Genomic DNA, 14,084 nt, shown 5'->3' on the forward strand with positions numbered 1-14,084 from the left:
AGGCACGATTCAATACTGATATAATATAACAACATAGCATAAAATACAATTAGCATAAATTAAAACAGTTATAAATATACATTAAAACAGTTCCCCGGTTCGAATTGTCATCCAAATCAATCCATTGCAGTCCACTAAAAACAATATCTTCCCCAGCAAGTCATCTATTTTGCAAACACTTGATCCCACAACCAATTATTTGAGCTTCTTCCAGAAGGTCAGGAGGGAGGGGGCAGATCTAATCTCATAGTGGACTCTGTTATGGTTTTATTATTTGACTAGCTGTCCCTTGCCACGCGTTGCTGTGGCCCAGTCTGTTGATCTGGAAAATAAAGTAATGAGAAAGTGTTGGTTTCTAATATATGTAATTTCTTTATGCTTGTGGGTAAACAGTATTTCTTGCTGTTTCTTTGTCAGTGTTGATATGGAGAGTGTCTGGTTTGCCCACCCTAGAACATGAAAGATATCATTGCCCTTAAGGGTCCCTTTCAAATCTATGATACTATATCTGTGTGTGTGTGAATCATATCTATCTATATCTATATCTATGGCTGGATGGCTCTTTGTCAGGAGGACTTTGATTACGTTTTCTTGCCCTAATGAAGGGAGTTGGATTGGGTGGCCTTAAGTATTTTCTGTTGGTCATGGGGATTCTGTGTGGGAAGTTTGCCCCCAATTCTGTCGTTCGTGGGGTACAGAGTGCTTTTTGATTCTAGGTGAACTGTGAATCCCTGTGACTACAACAACCTAATGTCAAGGTCTATTTCCCCCAAACTCCATCTGTGTGCATATTCGAGCGTATTGAGTGCTTGTGCCAAGTTTGGTCCAGATCCATCATTGTTTGAGTCCACAGTGCTCTCTGGATGTAGGTGAACTACAACTCCCAAACTCAAAGTCAATGCCCACCAAACCCCTCCAATATTTTCTGTTGATCATGGAAGTTGATCAAGTTTTGTTCAATTCCATCATTGGTGGAGTTCAGAATGCTCTTTGATTGTAGGTGAACTATACATCCCAGCAACTACAACTCCCAAATGACAAAATCGTAATTTTTTGAGTGATGGTCACTCCCTGTGTTGTGAAACATTTTGTTGCCAAATTTGGTGTGATTTCGTTCCTTGGTTCTTTTGCTTTTAAGGTACTCATTATGCACAGAGCATTTATACACACACACACACATATATATATGTTTTATTATTTTGTAATTGTATTTTATGGTCTTGGTACCAACTGTAAACCATCCCAAGTCGCCTGCGGGCTGAGAGGGACGGTATATAAATGCAGTAAATAACTAATAAATAAATAAGGGATGGAGATCCACAGCTGAGGGGCCACCACAGAGAAGGCCCTGTCTCTCGTCCCCACCATACGCACCTGCGATGGCGGTGGGACCAAGAGCAGGGTCTCCCCAGACGAGCTTAAGGTCCTTGGAGGGAGGTTCATAGAGGGAGATACAGACAGGTAAGCTGGGCTGGAACTGTTTAGGGCAGTGGTTCTCAACCTGGGGTCCCCAGATGTTTTTGGCCTACAACTCCCAGAAATCCTAACAGCTGGTAAAGTAGCTGGGATTTCTGGGAGTTGTAGGCCAAAAACATCTGGTGACCCCAGGTTGAGAACCACTGGTTTAGGGCTTTATAGGCCAAAGCCAGCACTTTGAATTGTGCTCTTTGAATTGTGATCTAAATGTTGTCATCCACACAGATAAAGATCCTCATTTCATATTCCTCTTCCAGTAAGGATGGGAATCATGTGATGCTCCAGATGTTGCTTGACTTCAATTCATATCAGACCTAACTCTTGAGGAATTCTAAGAATTGCAGTTCAGTAGTCTCTGGAGGCCTCATGATTCCCACGCCTGGAAGAAAGTGTTTTCGAACAGTCAAGAAGGCTATGCAGCGCTAAGTAATAGTTGTTGCTACATGGGCATGATTGGTAGACTTTGGAGTGAACGAAAGAGTGAGAAATCATTCCTCCTGCAGATATTTTATGAGTTTCTAATCAATGGCACTCCAGAAAGGAGGGCTCTCATTGTGCAGACATCATCGCGGGCCCTCCAGAAAGCAGGGACAGATTGGAAATGGGTGGGGAATAGGGGAATAAGCTTTACACATATGATGAAAGAGGTGAATAAGCAACATTTTGTTGCATTCCACAGTTGGAATTCAGCATTACAAGCTGAACTGTGACTTCTCTTGTTGTGAAATATACAGCTGCTAAAGAGATGGCAAAGATGGCTTTGGTATTTGCTTGTCTTTAATCTGTGGAAGAGGCCATTTCAGTGTGTGGGCGGGAGAGGGAAAGAGATGCATGCTTGTTGGGTCTTTTCTCTAGATCTGCTCAGTAAAATGTCTGTGTATAACCTGTTCCCAATGAAAGTTTTTTTTTAAACTCTCAGTCTGTAGGAATATTTGGCATCTAAAGCAGAGTAGCGTCCAGTGTAGCCAGGGCTATATAGGAGACTAGCGGTCCCCTGCCACGCGTTGCTGTGGCCCAGTCTAGTAATCTGGAAAATAAATTAATGAGAAAATGTTTGTTTCTAATATATGTAACATCTTTATGCTTGTGGGTTAAAAGTATTTCTTGCTGTTTCTTTATCAGTGTTGATGTGGAGATTGTCTGGTTTGCCTGTTCTGGAATATGGCTGCCAATTAGCTTCCGAGCACAATTCAAAGTGCTGGTGTTAACCTATAAAGCTCTAAACGACTCCAGCCCTGTTTACCTCTCCGAACGTATTCTCCCCTATGAACCATCAAGATTATTAAGATGGTCTGGAGAGGCCCTGCTCTCGGTCCCACCGGCCTCGCAAGAGCGTCTAGTGGGGACGAGGGACAGGGCCTTCTCGGTGGTGGCCCCTCGACTCTGGAACTCTCTCCCACTGGAGATCAGAACCGCCCCTTCTATCCTGACATTTAGGAAACAGGTGAAGACTTGGTTATGGAGACAGGCATTCGACGAGTGAGCCAACACCCTGATGGAGGATGATGAGCAACAATTTTAGTGTGACGACTGACCATTATAGTTATTGATTGTAATTGCTGTTTTAATGTTTTACTGTAATATGTATTATGATGTTTTAATGTTTTACTGTAATATGTATTATGATGTTTTATTGATTGTATGTGATATTATGGTTGGAAACCGGTCTGAGTCCCTCAAGAGAGGTGAGAAGGTCGGTATACAAAACTTTTAAGTAATAAGTAAATAAATAAATAAATATGCAATATATAATTGTCCTTCTTAGGGGTCCCTTACAAATCTTTCATACTGCATCTGTCATATACATATGTGTGTGTGTGAATGGCTGGATGGCCCTTTGTCAGGAGGGCTTTGATTATGTTTTCTTGCCCTGGTGAAGGGAGTTGGACTGGCAGCATTTCTCAGCCTGGGAAGTCAAGACCCGAGGGGGGGGGGTCACCAGGGTGGTATCAGAAGGGTCACCAAAGACCACCAGAAAACACAGTATTTTCTGTTGGTCATGGGGGTTCTGTGTGGGAGGTTTGCCCCAATTCTGTCATTGGAGGGGTTCAGAATGCTCTTTGATTGTAGGTGAACTATAAATCCCAGCTACTACAACTCTCAAATGTCAAGGGCTATTTCCCCAAACTCCATCGGTGTGCATATTTGGGCATATGGGATATTTGTGCCAAGTTTGGTCCAGATCCCTCATTGTTTGAGTCCACAGTGCTCTCTGGATGGAGGCGAACTACAACTCCCAAAATCAAACTCAATGCCCACCAAACCCTTCCAGGGTTTTCTGTTGGTCATGGGAATCCTGTGTTACAAGTTTGGTTCAATTTCATCATTGGTGGAGTTCGGAATGCTCTTTGATTGTAAGTAAACTATAAATCCCAGCAACTACAACTCCCAAATGACAAAATCATAATTTTTTGAGTGATGGTCACTCCTTGTGTTGTGAGACGTTTTGTTGCCAAATTTGGTGTGATTTCGTTCAATTTTTTTTGTATTTAGGGTACTCATTACGCACAGAGCATTTATAGATAGATAGATAGATAGATAGATAGATAGATAGATAGATAGATAGATAGATAGATAGATTACAGTACGAAACAGGAGAGAAAATGCACAGGAAGCTCTGGTAAGGTAAAAACACATTTTTATTGTTGCAGGTAATGCATCTCAGATAAAAGAGTAGATAGACCAAAGAAAGTGATTTAGCTTTTGTAGAAGGGTCCCTCTCCAGCAAAGGATCACCGCCTTGTCGTGGCGCTGGAGCTTGAGCACCTCAATGATGTCATGAGCGAAACCGTGAAGGGCCACCCAAGACGGGACGGTTGTGGCAGAGAGGTCAGACCAAGCGTGATCCCTGGGGAAGGCAATGGCAAACCACTCCAGTATCCTTGCCAAGAAAACTAAATGGACCAGTACAACCAGAGATATGTCGGTATGCCATTGGAAGATGGGACTCCCAGGTCGGAAGATGGCCAAAATGCTACTGGGGAGGAGCAGAGGATAAGTTCAACTAGCCCCAGATGTGATGACGCAGCTAGCTCAAAGCCGAAAGGAAGGCTAGCGGCCGACGGTACTGGAGGTGAACGACGAATCCGATGCTCTAAAGATCAACACACCATAGGAACCTGGAATGTAAGATCTATGAGCCAGGGCAAATTGGATGTTGTTATTGGTGAGATGTCAAGACTAAAGATAGACATTCTGGGGGTCAGCGAACTGAAATGGACTGGAATGGGCCACTTCACATCAGATGACCACCAGATCTACTACTGCGGACAAGAGGAACATCGAAGAAATGGAGTAGCCTTCATAATTAATAAGAAATTCGCTAAAGCGGTGCTTGGATACAACCCAAAAAATGACAGAATGATCTCAATTCGAGTGCAAGGAAAGCCTTTCAACATCACAGTGATCCAAATATACGCCCCAACCACAGCTGCTGAAGAAGCAGAAGTAGATCAGTTCTATGAGGATCTGCAGGACCTACTGGATAATACACCAAAAAGAGACATTATTTTCATTACAGGAGACTGGAATGCCAAGGTGGGTAGTCAAATGACAACCGGGATCACAGGCAAGCATGGTCTGGGAGAACAAAATGAAGCGGGACGCAGGCTGATAGAATTCTGCCAGGAAAACTCGCTGTGTATAACGAATACTCTCTTCCAACAACCTAAAAGACGGCTTTATACATGGACCTCACCAGATGGTCAACACCGAAATCAGATTGACTACATCCTTTGCAGCCAAAGGTGGCGGACATCCATCCAGTCGGTGAAAACAAGACCTGGGGCTGACTGTAGCTCAGATCACGAACTTCTTATTGCCCAATTTAGAATAAAACTAAAGAGATCAGGGAAAACACACAGACCAGTTAGATATGATCTCACGAACATTCCTAGCGAATATACAGTGGAAGTGAAGAACAGATTTGAAGGACTAGATTTAGAAAACAGAGTCCCAGAAGAACTATGGACAGAAGTCCGCGACATTGTTCAGGAGGCGGCAAAAAAGTACGTCCCAAAGAAAAAGAAAACCAAGAAGGCAAAATGGTTGTCTGCTGAGACACTGGAAGTAGCCCAAGAAAGGAGGAAAGCAAAAGGAAACAGGGATAAGGGGAGATATGCCCAGTTAAATGCGCAATTCCAGAGGTTAGCCAGAAGAGATAAGGAACTATTTTTAAATAAGCAATGCATGGAAGTGGAAGAAGACAACAGAATAGGAAGGACAAGAGACCTCTTCCAGAAAATTAGAAACATTGGAGGTAAATTCCAGGCAAAAATTGGTATGATAAGAAACAAAGATGGCAGGGACCTAACAGAAGCTGAAGAGATCAAGAGAAGGTGGCGAGACTATACAGAAGATCTGTATAGGAAGGATAATAATATTGAGGATAGTTATGACGGTGTGATGAATGAATTAGAACCAGACATCCTGAGGAGTGAGGTTGAATGGGCCTTAAGAAGCATTGCTAACAACAAGGCAGCAGGAGACGACGGGATCCCAGCTGAACTGTTTAAAATCTTAAAAGATGATGCTGTCAAGGTGATGCATGCCATTTGCCAGCAAATATGGAAAACACAAGAATGGCCATCAGACTGGAAAAAATCAACTTATATCCCCATACCAAAAAAGGGAAATGCGAAAGACTGCTCAAACTTCCGTACAGTGGCCCTTATTTCTCATGCCAGTAAGGTAATGCTCAAGATCCTGCAAGGAAGACTCCAGCAATACATGGAGCGAGAGATGCCAGATGTTCAAGCTGGATTTAGAAAAGGCAGAGGAACGAGAGACCAGATTGCCAATATCCGCTGGATAATGGAGAAAGGCAGAGAGTCTCAGAAAAACATCTACTTCTGCTTCATTGACTATTCTAAAGCCTTTGACTGTGTGGATCATAATAAATTGTGGCAAGTTCTTAGTGGGATGGGCATCCCAAGCCACCTTGTCTCTCTCCTGAGGAATCTGTACAAGGACCAAGTAGCAACAGTCAGAACTGACCACGGAACAACAGACTGGTTCAAGATTGGGAAAGGCGTACGGCAAGGCTGCATACTCTCACCCAACCTTTTTAACTTGTATGCAGAACACATCATGCGATGTGCGGGGCTGGATGAATGCAAAGCTGGGGTGAAAATTGCTGGAAGAAACATTAATAACCTCAGATATGCAGATGACACCACTCTGATGGCCGAAAGCGAGGAGGAGCTGAGGAGCCTTCTAATCAAGGTGAAAGAAGAAAGCGCAAAAGCCGGGTTGCAGCTAAACGTCCAAAAAACCAAGATTATGGCAACAAGAATGATTGACAACTGGAAAATAGAGGGAGAAAATGTGGAGGCCGTGACAGACTTTGTATTTCTAGGTGCAAAGATTACTGCAGATGCAGACTGTGGCCAGGAAATCAGAAGACGCTTACTTCTTGGGAGGAGAGCAATGTCCAGTCTCGATAAAATAGTGAAGAGTAGAGACATCAGACTGGCAACAAAGATCCGCCTAGTCAAAGCCATGGTATTCCCTGTAGTAACCTACGGATGTGAGAGCTGGACCTTAGGGAAGGCTGAGCGAAGGAAGATCGATGCTTTTGAACTGTGGTGTTGGAGGAAAGTGCTGAGAGTGCCATGGACTGCGAGAAGATCCAACCAGTCCATCCTCCAGGAAATAAAGCCCGACTGCTCACTGGAGGGAAAGATACTAGAGACAAAGTTGAAGTACTTTGGCCACATCATGAGGAGACAGGAAAGCCTAGAGAAGACAATTATGCTGGGGAAAGTGGAAGGCAAAAGGAAGAGGGGCCGACCAAGGGCAAGATGGATGGATGGCATCCTTGAAGTGACTGGACTGACCTTGAGGGAGCTGGGGGTGGTAACGGCTGACAGGGAGCTCTGGCGTAGGCTGGTCCATGAGGTCACGAAGAGTCGGAGACGACTGAACGTATGAACAACAACAACAACAGAAGGGTCCCTAGTGTGGTCTCCCATGTCTGTTTCTTAGGTCTCTCGAGGCAGAAAGAAGTCTCACAATGCTCCTTTCTCAAACAAAGGGCTTTCTAAACTGTGTGTCATGACACGTTTGTGTGTTGGCTTCAGTATGCAGGTGTGTCGTGCAAACCTAGCAAGGCATCTCTGAGTCTATGTGAAATAAGCAATAAAGCAATCAATAGACAGGCAGACAAACGTCAGCGTGCTGGAAGAAGCAAAGACCACCAGCATTGAAGTGATGGTCCTCCGCCATCAACTCGGTTGGACTGGCCACGTTGTGTGGATGCCTGACCACCATCTCCCAAAGCAGTTGCTCTACTCCGAACTGAAGAACAGAAAATGGGATGTTGGGACAGGAAAAGAGATTTAAAGATGGGCTCAAAGCCAACAAAAACTCTGGCATAGACACTGAGAACTGGGAAGCCCTGGCCCTTGAAGGCTCCAATTGGAGGTCAGCTGTGATCAGGAGTGCTGCAGAATTTGAAGAGGCATGAATGGAGGGTGAAAGAGAGAATCGTGCCAAGAGGAAGGCGCATCAAACCAACTCCGACCGGGACCGCCTTCCACCTGGAAACTGATGCCCTCACTGCGGAAGAAGATGCAGATCAAAAATAGGGCTCCGCAGTCACCTACGGACCCACCAGCACACTGGTCCTGGAAGACTATCCTACTTGGCCAATGAGGGATTGCCTTAGTAAGTTAGTAAGCAAGCAATAAACCATACATTTTCAAAAATATAAATGAAACAATTGATCAAGTGGATCCTTTTGGTTTGCTTATTGTTCACCGTGATAATGAGTAAATAGCATCATTTTTATCTGATGCAAGTGGAGACCCCAGGTCTAGAGGGAAAAGCATATCAGTATAGGACTAACTGGAGGAAATTGCTGGCTCTATGGTTCCTGGGATGAAAAAACCAAAAAAACCCAAACCCTAGAATGTATCAGAATATAGCTGCCATAAGCACCTTCCTTTCCCCTCCTAGTCATTTGCTTCCTCCTGCGTCGCCTTTGGTTCTTCAAAGAAAGAAAGAATGGAAGAGGTCAGGATAAAGTTTCAGAAAGGTCTTCGGAAAGTGTCTGTCCCTGCAGTTCCTTGCGGAAGATGGAGTGACAAACCCAGGAGCCCGTCTTCTCTGTAGCGGACCTCAGGGCTCATTATCCTCTGTCTCCAGAAAGTCCAGCTTCAGCAAGAAATGCCTTTCCTCCTCCAGTCAAAGAGCATCTGTAGCCTTTGCTCGGGGCAAGATTTTTCCCTTTTGCAACAAATGCTCACTGTCTGCAGCCGCCTTGCCACATCCCTGAAGCTCGCTTTATGTATTTTCTTCTCTCCTCTCTCCCTGTTCATTCCTCTTTTCTTAAGATTGCAGAGCCCGCGGTATTTAACTCTCTCTTAAGTGTTTCAGGGGAAGGAAGGAAAGGATCTCTTAATTTAGAGAAGGAGTAATGTGTGTTTGTTGTAAGCCTCCTCAAGTCTCATCCGAGGGGCAGAATAATGTAAATGCTTTAAATCAAAGTGGCTGCTTTGCTGGCGCTCAATGGGATAGCATTAGCATTTCATTGCCAAGTTCCTGGGTGGAGGATGGTGGAAGGCAGTGTCCTTTCTTTTCAAATGAAGCACAAGGCTCCCTCACCTTGCTTATCATCGGAGAAAAATGAATGGAGTAGAGGAGAGGAGCTGCGAAGATGGCAGAAACATCTGCTCATGTAACCAAGGGGGAACCATCCATCTATCTTGACCATCCATCGATCTTAATGAGTAGCTTAGGCCTTCTGTGCTGCCAAGGCAAAGAATGATGGATTCAAAATACAAGTGGCCCTGTTGTTTCCTACAGCCTAGTTTCTCAAACTGGAAAGTCTTGGAGCTGGAGGAAAAGACATGCTAATGGCAGTCCAATTCACTATCAGGCTGTAGTCCCCATCTGTAGTCAAAGTTTCTTCTGCCAGTACAGTAGAGTCTCGCTTATCCAACATAAACAGGCCAGCAGAATGTCGGATAAATGAAATGTCAGATAATACGGAGTCTCCTATTGTTACCCGTCCGACACAGCGCTAGACACTTAGAATAGTAACAACAGGGATTCAAAGGGTTAAGAAAAGGCAATGCCTCGATGATAGAAAGGCTCAGCAGGAAGTGTCCGGATGTGGAAGAGGAGTAAGGGAAGAAGGGAGGATGCTTCCACTTCCGATCCTGCCTCTTTTCCCCCTTTCCTCCCTCCTCCTCCTCTTTGTCTTACCTTTTTCACTTATTGGAAATGGAGAGAAAGCTGGGGAGCGCTCCTTTAACTGAAGGGGAAATGCTGGAGGAAAAGAGAGCGTCGGATAAGACGGAATGTCGGATAAGCGAGACACTACTGTATTTACTCGTTTTCCCATTTACTTTCATGATCACATATGAAATGTTGTTCCATATGAAAAATCCAGTCTTGGACAAATTATTATTTTATTAATAACTTGCATCATGTCTTTTCCTCAATTCGGGATCTCAAGGTGTACTTCACAGAGTTAAAGCAAATACAGTTGGCATTCCTAATGTTGCAGCCTCGTCCCAACAAGACAGATCGACTGATGGACAGGCATTACTCAAATAGGTAGACAATTAGGTTACTTGGTGGCAAGACAGTTAGGGAAGGAGCCCCCTAACTATTAGGGCAGGGGTCCCCAAACTTTTTAAGCAGAGGGCCAGGTCACAGTCCCTCAAATTGTTGGAGGGTCGGATTATAATTTGAAAAAAAAAATGAATGAATTCCTATGCACACAGCACATATTTTATTTGTAGTGCAAAAAACACTTAAAAACAATACAACAAAATGAAGAACAACTATAACAAATATAAACTTATTAGTATTTCAATGGGAAGTGTGGGCCTGCTTTTGGCTGATCAGATAGGGTTGTTGTTGTTGTGTGCTTTCAAATCGTTTCAGACTTAGGTTGACCCTGAGCGAGGGCCGCGTAAATGACCTAGGAGGGCCGTATCCGGCCCCCGGGCCGTAGTTTGGGGACCCCTGTATTAGGGTATCATCCTGTTCTTTTTAGTGGTCTCCATGATCCAAGTTGGTATGTATGTCCAAGCAGTTCATTGTTCACAACCTTCTACAACTATTGCATAACATTTTTGGTGGTAACACCACTCACCTGTGGCTCCCTTATCTCCTCTCTTTCTACCTAAACCTTCAGTTCCTTTCTGACCGCTGCAATATCAACATCAAAAGAACTGTTCTTAGCTATTCATTCATCTGGTTTGACTTTTGGGCTGTTCTTCTGCTTCACTCTTGGGTTTTGGTTTGGCTTTGGTAAATACTCCAATGTTTGGCTCGATGTGGTATTCAGTAACTCTTTTGGGTTGTGATTTGAACTGGTTGTGAGTCTGATTTGGGCTGTTGACCGCTCCTTAAGTTCCCAGTTATTTACTCTGGTGTCCTATTATGGCTTCCCTGGGTGGCCATCTGTCAGGGATGATTTGAATGCAATATTCCTGCTTCTTGGCAGGGGGTTGGACTGGATGGCCCATGAGGTCTTTTCCAACTCTTTGATTCTTTGATTCTATTATTCTTCTTTAAGAAAAATACTGTTGGAAATAGCAACCTTCCAAGCCTTCATTTTTTGTTTGTTAATGTATATATTTGCTAACCTGTATTGTATGTATATATTGATTTTGCCAGTTTGTCTGACCTCTTTGGTGTGGGAGGGGCTACAGACATGAGATTGTACTGAGCATGTTCAGACTCAAGACTCCATTTGCTAGCCAAATATATGCTTTTTGTGCAGTGGCATGTCTTTGTCCTTGGCAGTTCAAAGACATGGTTTATCAGTTTAACAGCTGAGTTACCTGTGTGCCGTTACATGAATGCATGTGAACACCACTTTTTCAAAGGGTTGACTTCTAACAAGGTCATGTCTTGCCTTGACTAGTAGTTTTCAAAAGGTAGTCTCCAGATTTTCATGGAGATTCATATTTGCTAAAAGGATATGACATCATTTTTTCTTTTTAAAAATATTATAAATGCCTTTTTTTTTCAAAAGATACAACCTGTGGGACCAAGATCCCCGAGCATGATGGACATTCACTTTGCCTTTTTGAAGGACATACCTCTGGAGTGTGGAATGGCCGCTGGTCCCAACACTTGACCCAACCCTTGACTGTCACTTCTCTCTAAACACATGATGCCTTTGGCAGAGCGCTCTTGTTTCCCTTGCAGTCTGCCCTCCAGCAACTGCCGTTTAGCATTAATGCTGATTCTCAACATGCCCAGTCACTATACCTGTCACAACTAGAAGGAGCGGTCAACTGACCTCACTGCCGTGAATGTGCCTAGTTACTTTTCAAAGCCAACGAGGCTGACAGCAACACAATCTATGGCAACAAATTAAATGTTAGTAAGGCAGTGAATGAAATATCGAGTGCTGACACACTCCTGCAAACTGACCCAGAAAGTTTGTGTTTTTCCAACCTTCCTTTAACATTCTCCTAGTCCTGTTGCTTCTAAAAACAACATCCAGCTAGACAGAGAAAAGCATTTTTTTTTAATTTATCATATCAGGAGCGAACCAAGGGTACAGTTGTTTAAAAAAAAAACTTTGCATTCTATGAAATTGCTCTGACACGACAAATAAATAAATATTCTATTAAATGTCCTTTGACCAGTAGCTGGCCTCTTGGAGTGCTCCTGGTGTTGCTGCAAGAAGGTCCTCCATGGTGCATGTGGCAGGGCTCAGGTTGCATTGCAGCAGGTGGTCAGTGATTTGCTCTTCTCCACACTCACATGTCATGGACTCCACTTTGTGGCCTCATTTCTTAAGGTTGGCTCTGCATCTCGTGGTTCCAGAGCGCAGTCTGTCCAGAGCCTTCCAAGTTACCCAGTTTTTTGCATGCCCAGGAGGGAGTCCCTCATTTGGTATCAGCCATGGGTTGAGCTTCTCGGTTTTAGCCTGCCACATTTGGACTCTCGCTTGCTGAGGTGTCCTGTGTATCTCTCAGAAGCAAGCAAAAGAGAAAAGCAAGACCTGAAGGCATAAAAACTTTTTTTAAAAAGAGCTTCCTTCTCAAAGATATACCTATATTTGAGTATAATGAAAAATGGAAGATGTTTAACCAACCATGCTTCATTTCTTAGCATGAATTTGGCTGTTGCTGCCATTCTGGAAAATTTCACATCAACCAAGTTCCCAGTATGATTTTATTTATGTATTTACATGTGAAGTCTCCTCCCTATTTAAAATCTGAGTGCAAAGCTTTTAAAGCAATTAACAAAATGTTTTTTTAAAGTAAGTGATGCTGAAGCAGCTTAAACAAAGCCCATTAGATAAAAACAACATCTCCTAATAGGATATTTTCAGCACGGGGAAATGCAAGGCACTACGCTTAGGCAGAATGAGCTATAGAGATCCAAAGGGATCTTGGAGTCTTAGTAGGCCTCAAGCTGAAGATGTGTCAACAATGTGATACAGCAGCTCAAAAAGCAAATGTGATGCTAAGTTGCATCAATAAGGGTATAGTATCTCATTCTAGATCAAAGGAAGTTGTAGTCCAATTGCGTAATGGATTGAAATTGCAGGAAAGGAGATTGAACCTAAGCATTAGGTTTAGCCAATGGTATTTGGGCCTGGATAAATAGAAGCATAGTGTCTAGATCCAGGGAAGTCATGCTCCCCGTGCTCTATTCTGCCTTGGTTAGACTATGCCTGGAATACCGTGTCCAATTTTGGGCACCACAATTGAAGAGAAATGTTGACAAGCTGGGATGTGTCCAGAGGAGGGCGACTAAAATGATCAAGGGTCTGGAGAACAAGCCCTATGAGGAGTGGCTTAAAGAGTTGGGCATGTTTAGCCTGAAGAAGAGAAGGCTGAGAGGAGATATGATAGCCATGTATAAATATATGAGGAGAGGTCATAGGGAGGAGGGAGCAAGCTTGTTTTCTGCTTCCTTGGAGACTAGGACGCAATGGAACAGTGGCTTCAAACTACAAGAGAGGAGATTCCAACTGAACATTAGGAAGAACTTCCTGACTGTGAGAGCTGTTTAGCAGTGGAATTCTTTGCCCCAGAGTATGGTGGAGGCTCCTTCTTTGGAGGCTTTTAAACAAAGGCTGGATGTCCATCTGTTGGGGGTGCTTTGAATGCGATTTTCCTGCTTCTTGGCATAATGGGGTTGGACTGGATGGCCCACAAGGTCTCTTCCAACTCTAGGATTCTATGATTAGGAAGGACTTCCTGGTGGTAAAATTTGTGCTGCAGTGGGATAGGCTGCCTTGGAGTCCAGTAAAGTTGGCCACTTCGAGCGCCTCTGGTGTTGCTGCAAGAAGGTCCTCCATTGTGCATGTGGCAGGGCTCAGGTTGCATTGCAGTAGGTGGTCAGTGGTTTGCTCTTCTCTACACTCACATGTCGTGGATTCTACTTTGTAGCCCCATTTCTTAAGGTTGGCTCTGCATCTCGTGGTGCCAGAGCACAGTCTGTTCAGCACCTTCCAAGTCACCCACTCTGTGTGCCCAGGAGGGAGTCTCTCATTTGGTATCAGCCATTGATTGAGTTTCTGGGTCTGAGCCTGCCACTTTTGGACTCTCGCTTGCTGAGGCATTCCAGTGAATGCCTCTGTAGATCTTAGAAAACTATTTTTGATTTACGTCGTTGACATGCTG

The 14,084-nt window shown here is 43.9% G+C and overlaps 1 protein-coding gene across 5 annotated transcripts in view; it reads left to right on the forward strand.

Moving 5' to 3' along the window:
• LOC132761633 (nuclear receptor coactivator 1) overlaps positions 1–14,084 on the forward strand; it is a 450,982-nt gene that overhangs the window by 251,522 nt on the left and 185,376 nt on the right. The window lies entirely within an intron of this gene.

The sequence above is a fragment of the Anolis sagrei genome, chromosome 1, assembly GCF_037176765.1.
Source record: "Anolis sagrei isolate rAnoSag1 chromosome 1, rAnoSag1.mat, whole genome shotgun sequence".
NCBI lineage: Eukaryota > Metazoa > Chordata > Lepidosauria > Squamata > Dactyloidae > Anolis > Anolis sagrei.